Source organism: Prosopis cineraria, unplaced genomic scaffold, assembly GCF_029017545.1.
Source record: "Prosopis cineraria cultivar Desert tree isolate PC_DT_omini unplaced genomic scaffold, ASM2901754v1 PC1, whole genome shotgun sequence".
NCBI lineage: Eukaryota > Viridiplantae > Streptophyta > Magnoliopsida > Fabales > Fabaceae > Prosopis > Prosopis cineraria.
In genome coordinates this window covers 37,380,124-37,403,305 of record NW_026555332.1, presented here as the reverse complement: position 1 = coordinate 37,403,305, position 23,182 = coordinate 37,380,124, and positions in this window count along the sequence as shown.

Genomic DNA, 23,182 nt, shown 5'->3' with positions numbered 1-23,182 from the left:
GTGTTAATGTTGAATAAATGAAATTGTGAAATGAGTGAATATTGTATATTGCATGATCAGTTAGTAATAGTTCCTTTAAGGATAGAAATAGTTAAAATCTATATGATATTTTCGCTACCTTTCAGCATATGAGAGTATAGACTTATCCTTTAGGTTGTCAAGGGATTGTCCTATAGTTTGTTGAGAGACTGTCCTATAGTTTGTTGAAAAACTAGAACCTAGCTATCTCTACTAGTTTGTCAAGAGGTTAGCTTAAGGTATATGATAACCTAGATATTCGATAGTAGGGAAAACTGTAGTTCGAGAGTGAGTCCTGTGATCTTTGGTCGAGTCACATCTTACAATTAGTAAACTTAGATAGTTCAGTCACACAGACGAAGCCCTTTGATCATTTATATATGTCTATCTAACGTGTCACATGGTTATTTAAGTTTGTGGCAAGTCTTAAATAATAAATTAAGTCATTATCACATGTCTGTGTGTCTTGTGACAATATACTGTGTGATTCAAGATGAGAATTATGATAATGAATTAAATTGAGAAATGAAAATTTGTGTTGCTTGTAATATTACATTGTGAGTAATCAACTCCATCTATACATGTTTATTCAATTGATATACAATTGCATAGGATGAGTGTACCTTAGTTATTAAGTGGCCAGACTCATCCCTCTCTTTCAATATATTATAGATTCTAGCTTTAGTATAGAAGGGGAAAAAGCTATAGAGGCTTAAGAATATAAGATTCCTACTACATAGCCTCTTGACCCTATTTATCTTTGTGTAATAATTGATATATTGCCAATTAGGTTTAAATTTTGCATACACTTGCATTTTTTATATTTATGATTTTGGAATGTATTTTGAGCCATAGGTTATTTTTTGTATATTGCTCAAGTATATTATAAGGCCAAAATCTAATGTAAGTATAGGAATGTGCAATTGATTACAACTGTGAATGTTGTTGTTGAAATGTAATACTAAAACCTTCCTCTTCTGTTTTTAATATTAAAGGATTAAGGGGTGAAAATTTAATATGGTGATTTATATATGTGTGTGATGTGTTGTACGGGTAATCCTAGGTCTAACAAGTATGATCTGGGTGTTAGAAATGGCAATTGGCACATGTATGAGGTTTTAGATACCCTTTAGTTGTGAAAATTGTGAAAACGAATTTGGATGTCCAACTTCCTTGTGTGACTTAAATTGAAAATAAAACTTATGCTATTAGCTAGTTTGTGAAAAGAGCTTTTTGTAAACACTTATATCATCTCATTCGAACGTTGGACGAAAAAATAAGGTATATTGAAAGTTGCTTGAAATTGTTGTCAAATAACAACAAATACGCTGTTTGATATCATGCAACAAACTGTGGCATATGGCACTTGCACCGTGGCGTGTGGCACAAAAAAGAACAGCCCCGTGCAAGTGCACTAAGCTGCAGCATACTGCTCTATTTTTCAACTTGTGATATTTTTCAATTGTTTTCAAATCTTTTAACTTTGAGATATCCCATGCTTTTGAAGCATTATTTTACTCTGATTAAAGGTTTAGTAAATGATTTTGGTCTATTTTAGATTATGAAAACTTAGGATCTCATTTTTATAAATTTTAAACTTGGTAATCTTTTAACCCTTGATTACCTTGAATTTTAGAGTTAATTGTGATTAGATAAGGAAGATATTTCTGTCTCAATTGTGATCATGATTGCATTCTCTATGATCTCTACTTCTTAGGTTCTCTTGTTAGATTTGTCCTTCTCTACATGAGCGTCCATTTAACAATGCAGATTCAATTAGGAGTGAGTAGGAAGAGTTAGTGAAAGAGTACACTCATCGTATAGTGAAGAAGTAAGTTTAAAGGAGCTAATATTCTGTGTATGAATGTGACTTTGGATTGCTAAGAATGCATGAATGTGATCAGATTATTGGGTGACTTGGAATTGAAGTAGAAACATTTGCATGCTAGTTGGGAGATGCAGAAAGAAAAGAGGACTTAGGGAGAGAGAGGGATTAAAAGGTGTCAATTTCAAAATAATAACATTAAATTGTTTCAAATTTAATTATTCAAGATTCAAAATGTATCAATTACGAGTATAAAGTGTAAATTGCACATTAACCTTTATTTGTAAAGTTTATAATGTATATTTTGGTCAATCAGTCTCCTAGGATTAACACTTTAATTTCAAAAAAAAAAAACATAATGTTTCTTTAAAAAGAAAAAAGCAAAATTAATCCTCCAACTCTTATTGTTTTCCTTAGTTTTGAATCAAGTCCCTATGGTTTTTTTTCCCCTTTTTATTGAGTCCTTTAAGTTTACTCTTTTAGATCTGTTAGTCCTTTGTGTTTAAAATTATTTAGTCAGTGGTAACAATGTTAAAATTAAGTAGCACTGAAGAGGTAGACAACTAAACAATTTTTATGCATTAAATTTGAAAAATATATTAAAATTTTTCATACGTGACATATTTTTATTAACATAATTTATTTTTGTTATAGTAAACAAACATAAAATAATTTGAAAAATAAAAAATTATTAAGAATTAACAGCTGTGCTGAAGAGATATATATATACATAACTTGTATTTTATAATTTCTAATTAAATAAGCTGAATTAATTAAATAGTATAAAAGCACACAAACAATAGGCACTATTTATTTTATTTTATTTTCAAAATTGAACGTAGCTAAAGAATTAAATTAGTGGATTTAAATTTCAAATATTTAAATATAGTTCAAGAAAGATAAAAGAGATACAATCAATAATAAGAATTGTTAAATTTAAATGACTAAACTATAAGAGTTCGGTTAAAATAAAATGAATTACAAGAACTTAATTTAAAATTAAAGAAAACAAAAGAAAAGAGTTACAGAAGATTAGGGCTTGTTTGGTAACATGTTTTGAGAACAGTTTTTTTGTTTTTTAAAACAAAAGAACAAAAAATTTGTTTAATAACGTGTTTTTAAAAGTGTTTTAGAGAACAAAAAATAAAATATTATTATGAAGAATAGAAAAATAGAAACAACTTTTAAATATTCTAAGATTATTGTTCTGAAAAATAAAAAAGAATGAAAAAAAATATTTTTATTATTTTTTATTCTTAGAATATATTTTATAAAATACTAATTTTTAAAATAATAAAATAAAAATAATTTTAAATAACCCCTTAATTTTGTATTGTTTGTGTTCACAATTGTTTACTTATTATTTAATAAAAGATTACGGGTTTTTTTGGAAGAAGGTGAAACATATTAAAATAAAATGAAATGAGTTAAAGATGACAGTTGTTTACGTGGATTAATGTGGTTACAAGTTTACAAAGGAGTTGACTTTGACGGTTGCCACTTTGCCTGAACGTTCATGACCACGTGACAACGATCACGTAGCGAGCCACTCTCTGCACTTTCCCCCAAAGCCAATTGTAATTCTAATTCCCCTCCACTTGACATTCTAGAAACTTCAAACTTGCAGTCGTTTTAGCATTTACACTTTTTTATATATAAATATAAAAGTAAATAATAATTTACTCTCCGGAATCCATCCGCTTAAAGTAGACCCAAGATGAATTGAACCTCACAACAGGTCGGTTGTGAGGTCGTTGTCAGCGTGGTACGACTTCTGAAGCTTCTCCATCTTGCTGTCTTCAACGTTGCAAAATCCAAAGTACGAACCCAAAAAAAAAAAAAAAAGAGCAAAAAATACCTTTGATGTCCCTATGTTCTTGTCTGCGATGACAACTTCTTCAAGGAACTCCCCGAATTGTTCAAAATACCTCATCGATGAGACCAGCATGGCAGTGGAAGGCAGCGAGAGGAGGTCGAAGGCTGCAAAGAGGACAGAGCTGGACGAACGACGACGGCGAGTGGGACAACGGTGGGAGGATCACGGGCGGGGCGGCAGTGGAGACAACAGGAGTAGGAAAAACCTTGGCCGATCTTTTTTTTATTTTTAATTTTTAGAGATAAAAAGTTCTTTTCACATTAAAATTAATAGACAAATAAGTCCCACGGGGCTATAAAATAATTGTCATATTTCGCATACTTAATTGTCATTTGAGTATTTTAAAAGTATTTTTTTATCATTCTCTCTCTATTTGTATTTATTCTGTCCACAGCTAAATCCTTGAAATCTCTGGTAGAGTTAAGAATAAAGGTTGACTTGAAAGATCAGGTTTAGAGGTCCTGTTTAAATAAAAATTTAAGCTTTAAAAATGAATTGTTCTTAAAGTAATCAGATTTGAGAGTCTGACTCTGATAAACTCTATAAAAAAAAGCTCAAGCTCGTGCGACCTTTCAAACCCTGTTATGTTATTATTAATTTTTTTTTATAAAACACGCTTTGAAGCCAAGAACCTACTTACTTGAAACCCTGATCCTACACACATTATATTATTATTAATATTAATTTATTTTAAAATTAATTTAATATAATTTAATAAATATTAGTGCATGTTATAAATTTTTTGATACTTTTTTATTTTTCTAATTATTATGTTTGTGTATTTATAAAAAATAAATTATTTTTTAATTAAAATTTAATTTTATTACCAGACTTCTAAATGTATGTTGTTTAATTTTTAAAAGATTATAAGAATTTTTTTTAATTTTAAAATATTTAATTAATTTATAGTGTTTAATGTTGTTTTTTTTTTTTTAAATAGAACAGGGGTTGCGGACCCAACTCTAAACCCTTCAAATAAGGATCGAGCCTTAAAAAAAGTATGAAAAATGAGAATTAAGCTTTAGGGTGAAATTGGTTCCCCAGCTTGGCCTCTAAATTTTTAAGGATCTTAATTAAAATTAATTATCAAACATTTGAAAATAATTGGGCTTGTCCCCACCATGATTTTGAGGGCTGAAAAAGGTAACTCTTTTATGAAATTTAGTAATTAAGTTTTTTTTTTATAGGACTACCTTATTAGATTTGAATGTAATATTGTCGAATTTAATGGAAGTGTAGCTTTTTTAAAAGCATTTTTTTACATTCATATAAATTCAAACTCGATGGCTCATATTAAGAGATCATATTCATTTGATCTTATTTATAAGACAGAGATAAAAGATTGATTTTAGTCATATTTATCAGACACTTCACTATTTTTCATGCGCATCTTTCTACCCTTATTAAATACTATAAAAAAGGATTAAAAATATTTTTATCTTTATTAAAAGGTAGAGGTGAAAACTTATTAAATTTTAAAAAAGTTAATATATTTAAAGTTTTTCTTAATTCATGTAAAATATATTAAAAATAAATTATAAATAGGATAAAAAAGAGTAATTCTTTTTCTAAGGCCATGTGAAAAAGTTATGGTATCTAAAATAAAATTATTTGAGGCCTAATATAATATTATATTTTATCCATCTTTGACCATATTACTTTTCAAGTTTTTGTGTTGCAAAATCATGCTCCTTCTATTAAAAAAATATAAAGCATTTTAACAAAATTTTACCTTCAATAAAATAATTACCTACTTTCAAACTAATCATATCTTTTTATATTTACTCCTATTAAACATCTTATAATAAATATAAAATCATTCATCAATAAAGATACTTTTAAAGAAAAAAGTAATGATTATACTTTAAAAGACTAAAAATTCCTTACACTTTTTAATATTTAACTTCTCAAAAAATACCTTACAATTTTTAATGGAGAGAGTATATATTAAATTTTGTAATCGAGTAATTTTAATGTTTCACTTTTAATAGATAAAACATAAAAATCCATCTAATTTATTTTGTAATAATATTGATCTTAAATAAGAATTAAGTATTCTTAATTTTGAAAAACATCTTTTAGCAATAGGAATTATTACTGATGTTATCAATAGTACTCGACAAGCAATATATGTATTTGTAAAAGAGCTTGATATTTAATATATGTAGTTCAATATTTCAATTGGAGTATTAATTTCTATTGTTAACATTTCTCACAATACCTTCAATTATGAAAATAAATCAATGCCATCATTGTCAAAATGATCATTAAAATTTGAGAACCTTTCAATATTGATACCAAAAAAAATTTTGATTCATCCTCATTTAAAATAAATTGATTGATATTGGAAAATGAACATAATAGATGCAGTAAAACGCATGGCTGTAAATTCTTCTACTAGAACTAACGCTTGTTATTTCAGTAATTTAGTTTTTGCCAATGGGTTTTTTTAAGACACAACGATGACAGGGTTTATTCATATATATGATATTTTTCAGATGCAAAATTTAATGGTTTAAAGTGAATGATTAACAACATACGTTGGATCAATGACTAGAAAATGATGGCATTCTGGGTTTTATATTTTGCATATTATCGAAATAGTTTGTTCCCCCTTTGTTAACATGGAGAATATTTGTTCAAAGTAACAACTACTATATAATGAAACATATTCTGAACTAATTTTTTTTAACTGAATATTCTGAACTAATTTATTGACTAAGTTTAAAACATATCATTATAAAACCAAAAAAAAAATCTACTTTGTAATTTCCTCGTCTCTTTCTCTGGGTTTTCCTCCCCTGATCTATGAAAATGGTGAGTAAATTAAGGGTCTTGATGAGGTGGGTTTTTTTTTTCCTTCATGTTAATAATAATATAGTGTGAAACAGGGTAAAAATTTAAAATTAAACACTCACTGTAATGTCAATCTCTGACATATAAAATTATATATTCACGTTAACTAACATAATGTTCTTTCATAAAGTGGAGATTAAGTTGAGTAACTTCATAGTAGGCCCCACCTATGGGGGAAAATATAAAATGGTGAATCATTGTTTGGTCATAATAGTCTTCACACATGCATGTTAGTTTAAATAATAAGATCGTTGACTTGAGATAGCTTGGCAGGCATGTAAATCATTAAAAAAAAAAAAAAAAGAGGGTATAAGGTTTTAAAAAGATTTGGTAAGATCTCACGAAGAATAAGACTATTATCATATTTCGCAAGGAAGCGAAACTACTTGTTCAAATTAGTTATCACGCTCTTTCAATGTGAAATCTCAAAGAATTATCTTTTCGTTGAAACTATTAAAAAAAATGACAATTAAGGATCCTTAAGGACATTAATCTCAATTAAGGACCATGATCATTTATTGAAATAAAAAACATATCTAATTTTACAGAATTACCCTCCACTAAAAAAAACTAAAAGATTCATTATGAAGAATGGAATGACCACTTTTGAGAGAAATTATTAGAAATAAATGCCCTAATTGCTTGGCCCATTGATTAGTTTCTAATTATAATTAAGATGTTCCGATTGTTTATATGGGAGAATAGCTTTCAAGGATTGCTGAAGATATTTTATTGCAAAAAAAGAACAAAGCATTTTGATATATCATTGCAAAACCAAGAGACTATTTGAACATAATTTTATATGAGAAAAGACTAAAATACTTTTGATATATTTTTTTGAAAAAGTCTACCCCGGTATGTGCCAATCACCGAGGACCCCTTGCCTCTAACAACGTTCGTTGAACCGCTAGTGTAACATCTAGACAAATTAATCATAATTAGCTAACCCAATAATTTATATTAGTGAGTTAATGAGGTATGTGGCCAAAGAGGTCTAATTTGGTGTAATTGTTATGATTTCAACCCTAGAAGTAAGTCCAGATCGAAGGTGGGCCACCCGGGTAAGGAAAGAGAAAGAAGGGATGAAGGAAATGCCCTCTGTGCCACATGCTGCGTCATGTGATTAATGTATTGCAGCGCATAGGAGCAGTTTTGAATGTAATGGCCTTTCTGAGCCATGCACCACAATAAAGGGTAGTGTGTGCTACGGCGCACAGCCAAAAATTTTAATAAATTAGTTCACGTTTTGTGCGAAAATAGAGAATAGGAGAAAGAAGAAAACCAAAGAGCACGTTGGAACTTTGCTAGGGCACACCTTATAGTAAGTTTATTATGCCTTCTTCTTTCTTTCTCTTCCTCATTTATAAAGATTTATGATAGGGTTTAAGATGAAAAGTTTGTTTTCAGTTCATAGGGGTATGGGTCTAATTTCATTAATTAAAATGGGTATAATAAGAGTGGATTAAGATATTGGAACACTACATTAGTAATTGTTGAAGTGGTTGCTCCATAGGGTAATAAATACCTAAAAATTAACATAAATACGGTAGTTGTGAGAGATTTATGTCCATTAATAGTGGTTTAAAAAGTTATTAATCATAATGTGCATTAATAAAACTTAGTGGACCCATTGGGTATGAATGGGCAGTGGTGTATGGATTGATAAAATAGAATATGTGGAGATTTGTGTTAGTAAACCCTAAAAAATGGGATAATGATGGCATTAATTACTTATAATTGTAATGTGATTTATTTGGTACCATTCAAACTTAAGAGAAGCTTTGAAAGTGTTATGTGTGAGGGGTAAGCTTTTAACCTCTCAAAGATTTGAAATAACTGTGAAAAACCTAATTTTTATAGTTGAATATTAATTGTGTTTGTAAAATGTGGTTGATGATTTAAATTAATGATGCATATTGATAATATGTTTGACTTGTGATATAGTTTTGGAAAAGAAAACCTCAATTTTACCATCCCTTGTGATTTGTGAACTTGATTATGGTTTATTATTATAGGTGGAGAATTGTCATGAGACATGTGTTGATTATGTGGAGTAATTGAATATGAATATACGAGATTATTTGCCATGAATTAATTCTTTGAAATGCATATTATGTAAGAAATGTGTATAACATGATTATTAACGGTAGTTTGCCTAGGGAGAGGAGAGTAGTTGGTTAAATTCACGTAGTACTGGCAGTGACTGTTTAAATCAGGAACTTGTCTTGGCACTAACTGTTGAAATTGAGAGGTTGCCCTTGTCCTATGGTTAATTCGGCACTGTCCCACTTATTCTACAAGGGACTTGAACTTAACTAGTCTCCATCGATTTGTGAGAAAGTTATATTAGGGATTTAACACTCCATGGTTGTTAGTATTAGAGAAAATTAAATTACATAAGTAAGTAAGTTAACCCTGGCTCGATAACTCCTCACAAGTGAAAGGCTGGGTTAGTTCATGAAGGACATTGTCAAGTAATAGCCACCGGTTTCATGTCAGAGGTAACAGGAGGGTATAGGGTTGGCATATGATCATGCATATAAATCCGATCACATGTTTGTTAGTATTGTGGTCCGACATGTATTAGGGGTGCATAGTTGGTAGTATTGCGACCTTATATTGTGCGTTGTGATTTAAAAATAAATATATGTTTTTTCAAGCTCGGTCATATGTTTGTTTGTTTTGTGATCCATGGCCAAGTTTTTATAAGTGTTATCTATGTGTTTGCCAATTTTCATCTATTTTTCAATTGATATGCAACTGTATAGGTTAGGTAAAACTTAGTTACTAAATAATTGTATTCACCCTTCAATTCTGAATATTTCAGGACCTAGCTCATCAAATCCGAGTCGAGAAAAACACACAGAGGGTTAGGATTGTAGAGTAATCCTTTCTATATGTCTCTTTTTGTTGTTTTCATATGTATATGTTAATGCAATTGCCAACTAGGACCACATGTTATTGTTTTTGTACTACTTGCATTATCATAGTATATAACTTGTATATTTTGTGCCTCGAGTTAGTGAGTTTTAGTTGTAAACCCATGTATAAAGCTAAAATACTTATACAAATAGAAACATGTGTATTTTAAAAGAATTAGAATGAAAATGATGATTTTGTACAATAACTTCTTCCCCTTGTGAAAATTGGGGTTGAGTGGTGATTTTAAAATATATGTATTTTTGATTGTGTGTGGTGCATTGCACAATTCCGCTAGAGTCCATTGAGTGTGGTTGAATGGTTGATATAGGCTTATGGCACTTGTGATTGAGTTGGGACACCAGAGTTGTGAGATTTTTGTGAAAATTGATCAAAATAGGTTTTGGTGTCTAACTTTTCATAGAAAGAGAATTTGAATGTGAAACTAGTGCCATTAGCTAGAGTTAGAAGAAAATTTCATGTAAACACCGAAACCACCTCAATCAGGTGTCGAATGGAGATTTATGATGTGTTAGAAGTTTGCTCCCTGTGCTGTCAAATGACAGCACTAATGTTGTTAAATTCATGTAATGCACTGCAGCGCATGGTGCCTCATGCTATGGTGCATGGAATAGAAAAGGATAAGTCATGGCGCAAATGTCGTATGCCATGGCGCACGTGTCATTTTTTACACAAAATTCATTTTTGAGTATTAAAGTTTATTGTTTTGGGTTCCATTTGATTTCTAAGCTTTCGCACTGTTTTTAAACTCTAATTTGAACATTTTAAATATTGATTGATTGACATTTGAAATGTTGAATTTGGGATTCTATCATAAACGATTTGAGAAATTTTCTCTTTCATGAAATTTTATAACTTAGGTAATCCTTTGATTACCTTAATTTTAAAGTTAATTGTGATTAAGTAAGGAAGACCTTACATCTAGCACCAATGACCAATTAAATCATTTAGTCAACAAAGGTGACATTTTTGCAAGCATTGAATCCATAGCTAACGAGTCTATAAAATAGTCATTTTATTTGAGATAAATAAGTATTATGATATGGTGAATTAAGTCATTATTTAGGGAAAAAAATGAGTTCTCATTTCATTTTGACAAGTATGAATTTCATAATTAACAAGTCCAGAAAAAACAGCCATGTTACTTGAGATAAACAAGTATTGTAATATGATGAATAAGTTATCATTTGAGAAAAAATAAGCCCCCACTCCATTTTGACAAGCATTAATTATGTGATTAAATAGTCCAAAAAATAGCTTAATTATGATTTGTTAATCATGAAATTGATGCTTGTCAAAATGGAACATGGAGTTGTTTTTATCAAATGGTAACTTATTCATCATATTACAATACATGTTTCTCTTAATTAAAATGATTATTTTCTGAACTTGTTAAATACAAAATTGATACTTGTCAAGATGGAATGGAACTTATTTTTTCATGAATGATGACTTGTTTATCAGATCACAACACTTCTTTATCTCAAGCAAAATGACTATTTTCTTAACTTGTTAATTATGGAAATGATTCTTGTTAAAATAAAATGAGGATTTGTTTTATTCCTAAATAATGACTTATTTATCAAATCATAACACTTATTTATCTCAAACAAAATGGCCATTTCTTAGACTTGTTAATTATGAAATTGATGCTTGCTAAAATAAAATGAGGACTTGTTTGTTTTTTTTTTTTGAATGATAACTTATTTACTAAATAACAACACTTGTTTCTTTCAAACAAAATAACTATGCTCTAGACTTCTTTACAGGATTAATTCTTGTTAAAATGGAACAAGGACTTGACACTTCATTTGTGATTGACCTATTGTTAAAGTTATTACATATTTTTTTTTTTCATGTTATAACTGAGATGTATTGGTGATAAATGATTTAACTGATCGCTGGCGTCAAAACTCTGGTGGCTAGAGGCGGCAATTTGGTAGCTAGCATTAGCAATTGTAGGGTGGGCTTTTTGTATTATACTCTTTTTTATTTAAAATTATTTTTAAATTAGTCCTGTGGTTTTGCTGTGATGTATCAAAATGTGTTGGTTCTTGTTTGTTATAAAATATTTCCAGCAATCCTTGAATGCCATTCTCCAGTTTTATATTATGTCCTTAAGGTGTAGAAATGTTCTGGACTTTGATATTAAATGATTTGTCTTTCCCAAGCACTATTTTTCCTTGGCCTTGTCCTAAATGAAACTTGTTCAAATTGATATTTTTAGTTGACAAATTTTTACGCTTAAGAAATAGTAATTGCTAACTATTATATCTTATGATTATATTCATATATTCAAGTGCATGTATCCAAAGGATTATCATTATTTCAAATTTTCTATATAAAAAATAAATTTAAATTTTTTAAAGTTTTAGGATTCAGGGTTTAAAATTTTTAAGGTTTAAAATGAAGTTTTGGTGACAAAGAACAAAAGAAAAATTATGTATAAATTTAGTGGAGTAGATTTATTTACAAATAAGTTTTACAAAATTTAAAAACTACCACTAAATTTCTTAGAACCTGTGTGTAAAATTAAAATACAGAGATAATATTATCCTTACTTGTAATGCGTGATCAATTTAATTATTGAATATGTGGAGCCAATGAGAGATCTAGAAAAATTAGATAGTAGGGGCAAAAATTGTACTCGAGAGAAAAATATTAATCATTTTTAAAAGGAATTAAAATAAAAAAAAATTATTTTTAAAATATTATTTTCTCTATATATTTAAGATTATGACACATAGTTAAGATTTAAGTTAAGTAAAAAAATTTTAGGGATAAGGGATACCTTTTGGGGGAAAATTGAAAATTTTCATTTGAGAAAAGGGGCAATTGAAATTTGCCAAGGGGGCAATTGAAATATTTTGAATTATTATGTGTAAATTTTTTTTGTAACCTAAAATTATAACGTAGCTATATCACTGTGTAAAATTATACTCCTTTCAGTTAAAAATATAAGATATTTTTAATTGAATCTCACCTCTTAATAAAGTAGTTATCTATTTTCAAACTAACCTTATTTTTTTATATTTATTCCTATTAAATACCCTACAATAAATATAAAGCTATTCCTCAATAGGGGCACTATTAAAAAAAAGATAATAATTACACCTTGAAAGACTAAAAATACCTTACATTTTTGAATATCAACTCCTCAAAAAATGCCTTATATTTTTTAATGGAGAGAGAAGTTATAAAAAATTGAAGTGATATATATAAATTACAGAAGAAATGATTGTAAACAATTAATGTTACATAATGTATGGTTAGTTTAACTATTAAATATGTGAAATTATAGTTGTAAAATATTGACATGATAGTTGTAAATTATTGATGAGATAGTTATATAATTAATTTAATTATTGAATATATGAAATTATAATTATGTTAACATATAGTAGTTAACTATTGATTTTAATTTTGCTAGTTTTGATGAATGTCATGTTGGTTGTAAAGAATGTTTGTTGGCTGATTCCTTGGGTTCTTCTGTTCCAAGAAATGTTGCGATGTTAAATTTGGACGTTTTGTTCCATTGATTAAAAAAAAATTAGAGTGGTAGTTGTAAATTATTTAATTGATATAATATACTTTTAATAAAAATATTATTATCTTTGCACGTCAATTTTAAATTATATTTAAATTTTAAGAAACTTAGCTATAGTTTATTAATTTTACGAGACTTATTTATAAATAAATCTACTTCATAAAATCTATATGTAATTTTTTTAATAACAAAATTAGTTTTACAATACATTAAAATAGAATATCAGAAAATAATTATATCAAAATATCATCATATAACGAATTAAGCTAGAATTTAGTGTTGACTTTGCTTGAAATAGATTATTTTTAATAAAAAGATACCTATACAAAATAAAATATGTCTAAATATTATTTTCAATTAAAGGAATTCATTGAACAAGTAATATCTACGCTTGCTGGCCAAAAAAAAAAAAATCTACTCTTGGAGCTATGAAATCACACTTTTGCGTGATGAGTTTCTGCAATCAAGATCACTTAAATTTATATTCCTGTACTGGGACAAAAAAATTGTATTCATGTGAAAAATTAGAATCTTAATCTTAACCACAAAAATAACACGTGAGCCTGAAAAAATTGACGTTGACTATTTCATTTTTCTTCCGGAGAAATGGCAAACTTCATCAATTCAATGTTGAACGGTTGAGCCCCATTTTCTCAACTGCCTCCACGCTAGATCCCCTTTCTTTGACCGCACCGTTTCAGTCTCTTGCCTCCTCCTTTTTTTTTTCACAAGAATCTTCCTCATATGAATATATAAAATATTTATATAGAGGACTTTTATGAGTTTTTTTTAATATTATTATGCGATATTCAATATTGTTGAGATAAATTTAAGCACCATTCAGCCGAATTTAGGATAACTCTTTCTCGATGTGATTTCTTTAATTTATAAGGTTCGAACTATTTGTATGATTAAGCAACAATAGTCAAGAGGAGGTGAATTAGGTATTTAGTAAATTTTTACTCTGAAAAGATTTCTTGCAAAACTGAACTTAAACAACTTATAAAAGCAAGATGGTTACTAAAATAAAGTTTAAACAAACTTTAATAAATTAATTGCAAACATTTTAACGAAGATAAGTAAATGCTTAACCAATGACGATGGTTATAATCAAGCTTCCAAAAGCAAAGTATAATCAGAGATAAACTCCGAATGCTAAAAGTAAAGAGTTGAGAGTAGAAAGATTGCACAGATCAATTTGTCTTAATTGATCTACATCCAATCCTTGGAAACCTTCTAAAATTTTTTTCACTATAATCCACAAAGTTTGAATTAAACACTATGAGTCACTACAATATCTCACTGAAGATAGTGAGCACTTTACAATTTCTCAAGGGAAATATCTCTCTAAATTCTATCCAAGGGAAATTATTCTCTTAATTTTCTTAAAGTAATACAAGGAGTGTTTCCTGATAAATTCTCCCACAAAGAGATGGTAGAAATGATGAAGTACGCTTAGATAAATTCTTTCAAAGATTAGTTATGATAATCAATACCTATAAATTAGAAATAAAGAGCTTTTTTAAAAAAACTTAATGCAAGATGTTAGAAATGAGTTAATGTATCATTGATTAGTCACTCATTCACTTAAATGAGATTATATTTATAGTGTGAGAAATATTATAGTCATTAGATAGATCAACTAGTCATTTGAAACTATTGCATTGTGTATATGGAAGTAAAAATTGAGAAAAAAACACTTTATTTGTGAAACTTATTAAATGTATATCAGAATTCAAAAAATTTGTGTGTTTCAGTTCATTCTCACATGAATGAGTAGTACAAAAAGGCTCATGTGAAGCTTAGTGTAATACATATTTAAAGGCTCTTTGGAACTTGCTTGTTTTGAGAAGGCAGAAGTACAAACTTCTTTGGAACATTAAAATAACGTAGCTTCTCTTTAGATCAAGTGAGGAATGGATGGAAGAAGTGAATGACCTTTTGAATACTTTGAAAAATGTATGAGTGACATCCATAACTCATGAGTATGGGTTAGATAAGTTTTAAATCAATGGCGAATGCAGAGGGGGGCAAGGGGAGTGCATGTCCCTCACTATCCCAATGCTCCTTTATATTTTTTTTATTTTTTAAATTTTCTTTGTAAAAATGTGACAATTATTTTTTGCCCCCGTATTTTTTATGGTTTTGAATTTTGGGTCCCTTACGTTGGCAAGTTTGGATTCATCACTATTTAGAATACAACACTTAGAGAATATTTCAAGTTGGTTTAAATGTTTAAGGCTCTTCATAAGGTAAACTTGAGCATGAGATAGAAACTCAAGTGTTTCAAGTAAAACTTGTGAGGATGAGATTGCACAAGAACTTAAGTTGCAACAGGTCGACTCAAACTTGTAAGGATGTAATCTTAAACTCGTGATGATGAGAAGTCCAAAATCATGGTCAACACTATCACTCTAAGACTTGTGTGTTCTAAGTGGAGAGAACCAAGCTCCTTTCTACCTCTTTAAAACTTTTGTGCCTAATGTCTTAAGCTTGTGTGTTTAAGTAAGGTAGAATCAACTTCTTCTATAAAGCTTTAAAACTTGCGTGTTTGAACTAGCCAAAACTAAAGTCATTATGAAACTTTTAAACTCATAAGAAAGCTTCTAAAACTTATGAGTATGAGTCAACATACAAGAAATAATCTAAGACATTTCTACTCCAATATGAGCGTTTTGGTTAGAACTCGCAAAGATAATATGAAGAACATGAAAAATGCACAAATATTTTCTAAATATGAAATAATGATTATGTCAACCTATGTCTTGTCTTTCAAAATAGTTTTTGTTTTGTTATGTAAATGGAAGCTCTTTGTTAAATTGATTTTTGTCATTAGAATTAAGAGAATAAAAGAATTAAATGTATTAATACTAAGGGCTTGTTTAAAACTTACTAATACAAAAAACGCTTTCTAAATCGGTTAAAAATCCTTTTCTTTCTTTCTTTCTTTTTTTTTTACAAACCTAAATCTTTCTCTACATAAACACCTATTTACAAGTTGCAAAACTTCAATTTAGTTAACTGGAATTTCTCCAAATTATCTCCTACCTACATAATAGTCTCAATTAAAGAGGAAATTAAAATCCTCAATCAACATTACTCTAATCAGCTTTTATGCATAGCAAATAAGGGAAAGAAAGTGGAATCTCAACTCACCAAGATAATTGAGGAATGAACAGCACAACTTGTAACATCCTCACAGCAAATAAACGACTGCAAGATGAGAAAAGAAGGGAACACAGCCACACAAAAATGAAGAAGGACAGAGAATTCAAAGAACAGAAGGGCTATGTTTTTTTTACGGTTAGAAATGTTGTAACAATAGCAAACTCTGACCAAGATGCACCAGCGATGGACATAGTGGTGGTGCAAGATGTGTAAAGGTCTAGTCAAGATGCTACTCCAAGAGAAAAGAGAAGGCTTGGCAGCAAAACAAAGGAAGAAGGAGAAGACTCAGCTACTACTTGAAAATAGGAAAAGCAAAGGATCGATGGCAAAAGGGAGTAGTGGCAATCACGACACATACACACAACCAGCGATGAACTACAAACTGAGGAGGACAACAGAGGACAGAGGTTCAAAGCTTCTCATGTAACTTCTCTTTAAAATGATTACATTGTAATACTTTCATAGAAGCAAATTCGTTCTAGTGCAACTTCTTTATTGCTTATTGTACAACTCTTAAAAATTTTAAATGCTAGGACAACTATTATGATATGCGCTTTACACTAAAGCCAGACAATTGTTCCAATTTCCACCAAGAACCAAAATACAATATCCTAGCATAGTATCTCATATTTGAATTGTTCTTCCATAATAGTCTTTAATTGTAGAACTAGTTTAAATAAGGTCGGTTTAGAAAATTTAGACTTTCTAAACCAATTGTATAACTGGTGTAAAAAATAACTTTCTAAATTTGTTTTTTACTCGGCTTAGAAAATTGTCCAACAAAAAAGGAAAAAAGAAAATAATACATATTCTATACCAGTTTGAATAATATAACTGGTTTAGAGTGTTGACATTCTAAACAGGTTATGGTGAAAACTAGTTTAAAATGTCAACATTCTAAACCATTTTTTAATATAACCAGTTTAGAATATAAAATTTCTAAACCAGTTATGGTTATAATCAGTTTAAGAAATAATATTGTTTTTCAATATTTTCCTTTGTTTTAGCTATAAACCCCTATTTACTAGGCAAATGTTAATATTGCTTGCAAATAAAATTAACTAGTCCAGTCTAATTTACTATAATCGAATGATAAATATAAATGAATCAATTGAAATAATATTCAATTCAAATATGTAACTTATAAATCATAAACTAATCAAACTACATACAATTGCAACAAACTAATGAAACTATTAAAAAAAACCTTCATAAAAAATATGTACTACCTCATGTGAAGCTTTATAAAAAACTCTATTCACCATTGTTTGATCTCATTAATGTCCTCCTCAGGAAATGGTTCAGTAAGCTTGAACGTCTGAAAAGAAAATTAAAATATTAGTAAATTCTAAAGGAAGAAAAGACCAAAGTAGATGGACCAACAAAAAAAACCAAAACAATACATTTACTTTTTAGGTGAATCAAGTCATGCCATGCTTGATGATGTTAAAAATGTGCCGCATCACATACAAGCAGCATAATTAAGATTTCTTTAACTATCTACGACTTTGCAAATGAACAACAAAATGAGTATTTTTTTAAAATCAAGTAGGTTAATTTCCAAAGAAACTTTTGGCAAAAAAAAATTTCCAAAGAAATATGCTCTTACCTTTAGTGTGATCCATATAGGGTCTTTAATCTCATAGGTATGCTTTCCTAATTTGACATGCTGGTATGTCCTCATAACCATATCAACAAAATAACAAAGTCAACAACTACAAATTAAACATGACAAATAATGCTTTGTAGTAAAGGGATATTTACTGGTCCACCATACTACTACAAATTAAATAACTACAAATTATCATACTCTTTGGTATATCATTTAGAATTTATTCAACTTCAATCCATGGTTAAATTCCTAAAATGTAACAAAGTTGAGATATTATTATTGCTCATTTCTATAATTTCCAATTTAAGCTGGAAATTTTCATTTCTTTGAAGAACACTGAGCAATGTTCTTTAGAGTTAGCTTCCCTCTATGTAACAGGTGTGAGGAGAGAAGCCAACTCTATATTCTTTAGCCCCTTTCATATAAAGAAAAGGGCCAAATAATAAGTTTTTAAAAATTCTGACAGAGTCTCCTTTAAAAATTGGACTATCCAATGATTTAACAATTGAAAATATGGCCTTAAGAGACAAAAAAATTAGTCATGCAATCCTTAAAGGCCTCTTGCCTCTTCTACCAACACTTCACCAAATTATAAAAAATAAACCAGTCATGAAAGCATAACAATTCAATTTAAAAGTCACAAAAAATTCAATGTCATATTTGAGACAACAACAATTCTTAACAAATTTAACTAATAAGCTAACAAATTTAGCAATTACTCATGCAATCTCTAAAAATTAAACAAAAATTTCATTAGTAAATTACAAGTTTATAAAAATTTCAACAAAGTTATGCTTAAAAGTTGGCTTATCCATTATTCAAGCTACACCCAAATTCAAATAAAAAGTCACAATCCATAATTGAAGCTCATCCAGTAACAATCCCAAGTATTTCAGTAGCAACAATCAAGATTATATATAATTTCAGTTAGAATTCAAGCCTTAACTAAGTTAGACTATGATTAAGAGCAAGTTTTAGACAAAATTTCAACTCAGCCAACAACAATCCCAAGCATTTCAGTTTATAATTTAAGCAATTTTAATTAAAATTAAAAAAACAACTTGAAACCTGAAGGCAAAAGAAAGCCACACAAGAAGGAGTTGAAGGCACAAGGAATCTAAAGGTTATAGAGCTTGAAGAATAAGAGCAACCTAGAAGAACATGAGCAGAAGAGGAATAACAAGCATTCATTCATTAGTTAATTGAAAGAATTGTTCGGACCCAAAAGCTCGAACCCACAAAACCCAGAAGAGCAATAGAACAATGGGGTGGATTTAAAATTACCTAAGTGGAGAAAGTTTCAAACGTAGAGAACCTAAGCTTCAAACGAAGAAGAGAACCTCGGAGCCACAACACAAATATGCTCTAATGAAGAGGAATCCAAGCTTCAGACAAAGACAACGCCAACAATGAACAGGAACCCAGATAGAATTTGAGGACAAAGTAGATAGATTGAAGACGATGGTAAGTGCAACGTTCAGAAATTTTGAATGGGGAGGGAAGATGAAATTTGAGAAAAGTGCAACATTCTAAAATTTCGAATAGGGAGGGAAGACGAACTGATGAGAAAACAGAGCGAATAAGGCTTTTACAAGGACTTTCTAAGTCGGTTAAGATTAAAATCCAGTCTAGAAAGTAATTTTTCAGATTTAAAAATAATTATTATATCATTTTCTAACCAGTTTTATACCAAACCGGTCTAGAAAATAATTTTAAAAATTAATTTTTAGAAAATGTAAATATTTCTACATTGGGTTCATATTTGACCAATTTAGAAAGTATAATTTTTTTTAAAAAATAGTCACGTATTCCAAACTAGTTATATTGTCAACCGGTTTAAAAAATATTATTTAAACTGGTTTTTATTTTAATTGGTTTAGAAAGCCTTGAAACACACCATTTAATTATGATCATGCCAGTGCCTCTTCTTTCTAAATCGTATATGCTATAACCGTTTTAGAGAATGGGCTTTATATTAGTATTTTTCACCAGTGATTGTTTTTTTTATTATTTTAAAAATTGATGTTTTATAAAACATATTTTAAAAAAAAAAAATAATAAAAATGCGTACTTTTCTCATTCTTCTTTGCTCTTTAGAACAATAATCCCATAATCTAAAAGATATTTTTATTTTTCTATTCTTCAAAATAATATATTATTTTTTTGTTTTCGAAAATATTTTTTAAAAACACATTACTAAACAATTTTTTTTTATTCTAAAAAATAAAAAATTATTCTCAAAATAGGTTGACAATCAGACCTTGAGTGTTCTTTTATTCTTGCTTCTTTGCTCTCTCGAATAATTTTGTCACTACTTAATTTAATGAATGTTATTAAGTTCATTAATGCGCCTAAAAGTTATATAAACATGCCTAAGTTCATGAATGTAATGTGGGCGCGTGCAAGTCAGTTGCGGACCCGGGGCGTTGCTGGCTTTCTCAGCAGTTTCCGATTTAGTCAACACCAATCAAATTGTAGTTACAAACTAACAATGTTTTGGTGAAGATCATTATCATCATCGTTGTTATTATTGATACAAGGCGGATGAAGATTATTTGTTCACTTATATACTCCATCTTTTATATGTAAAATATTTTTAATCAAATCACAAAAGAAAATAAAAATTAATTATTTAATTAAAAGTATAATAACATTTTAATTTTGCTCTTAATTATTATAAATAAAAAATAAATTTATTTTTTTAAAAAAAAGTAATAAGAGTACTTATATTTTTAATAAAGGTATAATGATTTATTTATTAAAAAATATGTTAATAATTTTTTATATTTAAGAATAAAAAAGCCTTTAAAATTTTTTTATATATAAGAACGAAGGTAGTGTGTGTGTGTGTATATCACCACGTGGAGTTGGCTTTGAGTGTTTGTGCTGTGGTTGGCCTATTATGAATCGCAATGAGGACTTGGCCAAAAAAAAAAAATAAATGGCAATGAGGAAATATCCCATTGGAATGGATCAATGCTAGGTTAACGGTTTGGGCTATTTAAATAATGACAACTGACCAGTCAACAACATTGAAAAGTTATTTTATAGTTGAAAACTTGACTTCATGATATATTTTAGAAAAAAAAAGTAATTTTCTTAACTAGAAAAAAACAAAATAAGAAGAAACAAAAGACGAATGGATATAGGCCCAATCTAATATATTGATCACAACCCTGATTCTCAGCCCAATACAGAGTCCAGTCTGAAACTTGGGCCTATAAAACGGTTTTTATTGTATATTACCCATTAGCTAAATGGGCCAGCAGTTATGTTCTTTTTTTTTAAACCAAAAAAAATATCGTCATCAACGAAGCACAATAATATTACCACAAAGTATATGGGGCAAGGTCTGATTCCTTGATCGTGAAAGTATTATGAGGGAAAAAAATAACCGTGGGAAAAAATATTATGGGTTAGAACTTAGAACAATGTGTTTGAAAGCTAATATGATTGGGGAAAATATCAAATACAGGTATAAAGCTAAGAGTGGATGAAGAAGAAAAGTAGTGAAATAGATGCCTTGGTTGATTTTTTTTTTTTTAAAGAAAATTCGATCCTTTATTCAGTCATTCACTATCACAGTGAGTGAGAGCTTGTTTGATTTCCCGTTACAAACAGGATTTTCCAATTTAAATTACTTTTTGTCAAAACCATATTTTGGCTATCACAAATGGGTTTCAAAAGAATTATTCAAAAATTGGTTAACCAATCAAAATTAGGGAGATAGTCAAATTTGACTTTTTTTGTTTGGGGGTGGGGGATGTGAATGTGATGACAAAAAAATGGCATATATAAATGATAAAACTCCAAAATGCAATCTCTTGAAATTTAGTGGTGAAATTAGGACGTTAGTGAATTATAATCAAATATAAAACTTATAACAAGTGAAATTATTTATAAGTAATGATAGATATAACTCATTTATCAAATAGAATGTAATGCACATGTAGTTTTCTTTTTTTTTTTCTGTTTAAATTTTGAGATAAATGCACAAAGAAAATCATGAGAGACACCAAAAAATAGTGGAATAAACAGTATTGAGCCTTGTAAAAAAAAATGCAGATGAGGTTTAAAAACAAACATTTATAAAAGTTATTAAACAACCTTTTAATTTACAATATTTATAAAGATTTGATTGATAATAAAATATTATAGTGTCGTATAATTCATGCAAGCAACTTTACTTTGTAGGAGTAGACTTGTTGATGGTGTAATAAAACATGCGTGTTTGTTATTTCTGGTGTTGAATTTATCATTTCAAATACATTAATCAAATGGAAATAAGGTGTGGGGTTGTAGGTGGCATGAAATACGCCAATGGTGAAAAGACAAATCAGCTGATCTTACACGTGGGATGGATAATGCAAGTAATCACGATACTCTCTGTAAACATTGAAGATTCCATTCCCCCCCCCCCCCCAAAAAAAAAAAAATTGGACACTGTGCACGGAAGAGTCGTGGCTAGTTCCCACCAAATGGTCAAAAGGCAAATCAACCAACCTTTTTGGTGGCTTTGATACTGTCCTTGTGACAATGACATGGGGCTATAAAGCTTTTTCTTATATGATTATTATTTTTAAAATGCTTGTCCACTGTCAAAACCGTGCAAAGTATGAAAAGATTAGCTCAAATTAATTGGCTAATAAAAGATTCTTATTCTTAGTGGGGAATCATTGATGATCTTAGTATCACAACTATAACAGTTTATTTGCCCAACTAGCAAGTCAGTCTGCGTAAATGCTAGCTTCTCTTAAAAATATAATTTGAGAAGTCAATATAGTGGCGCATAATGAATTTTCTGATTTTTTTTTTTTTGACAGTGTTAAAAAGAAAATGGTTTTGCAAGTGAAGTCCTGGTTGTGAACCAGATAGAAGAAAACATTTATTGGGTTGCAAAAAATTAATAATAATGATAATAATAACTTGCAAATAATTTTTATTTCAACAAAAATTGAGTCTTTGAAGAGTTCCGAAAAGAAACTACAAGGATTTATGGAAAGAGGGTGTATCCATTTCTCTTCCCTCCATTTCTCTCCCATCACCTTTGGATCAAAAATTTAATGGTTCAGATTAAGGCTTTAATAACATTATTATTTTATTTTATAAAAAGGTGTATAAATAAATTTAAATTATTAAAGTTTAATCTAAATCATTTAAAGTTATAATATTTTATTTATATATTTTATATAAAATTAAAATAACAATTTTTTTAAAAATTAAATCTAAACCATTGAAAAAGCTTAATTCAAAGGTGATGGGAGAGAAATGAAGGGAAATGGAGGGAAGAAAAATGGAGACACCCTCTTCCCAAGGATTTACAACATGGTTTCAATAGGG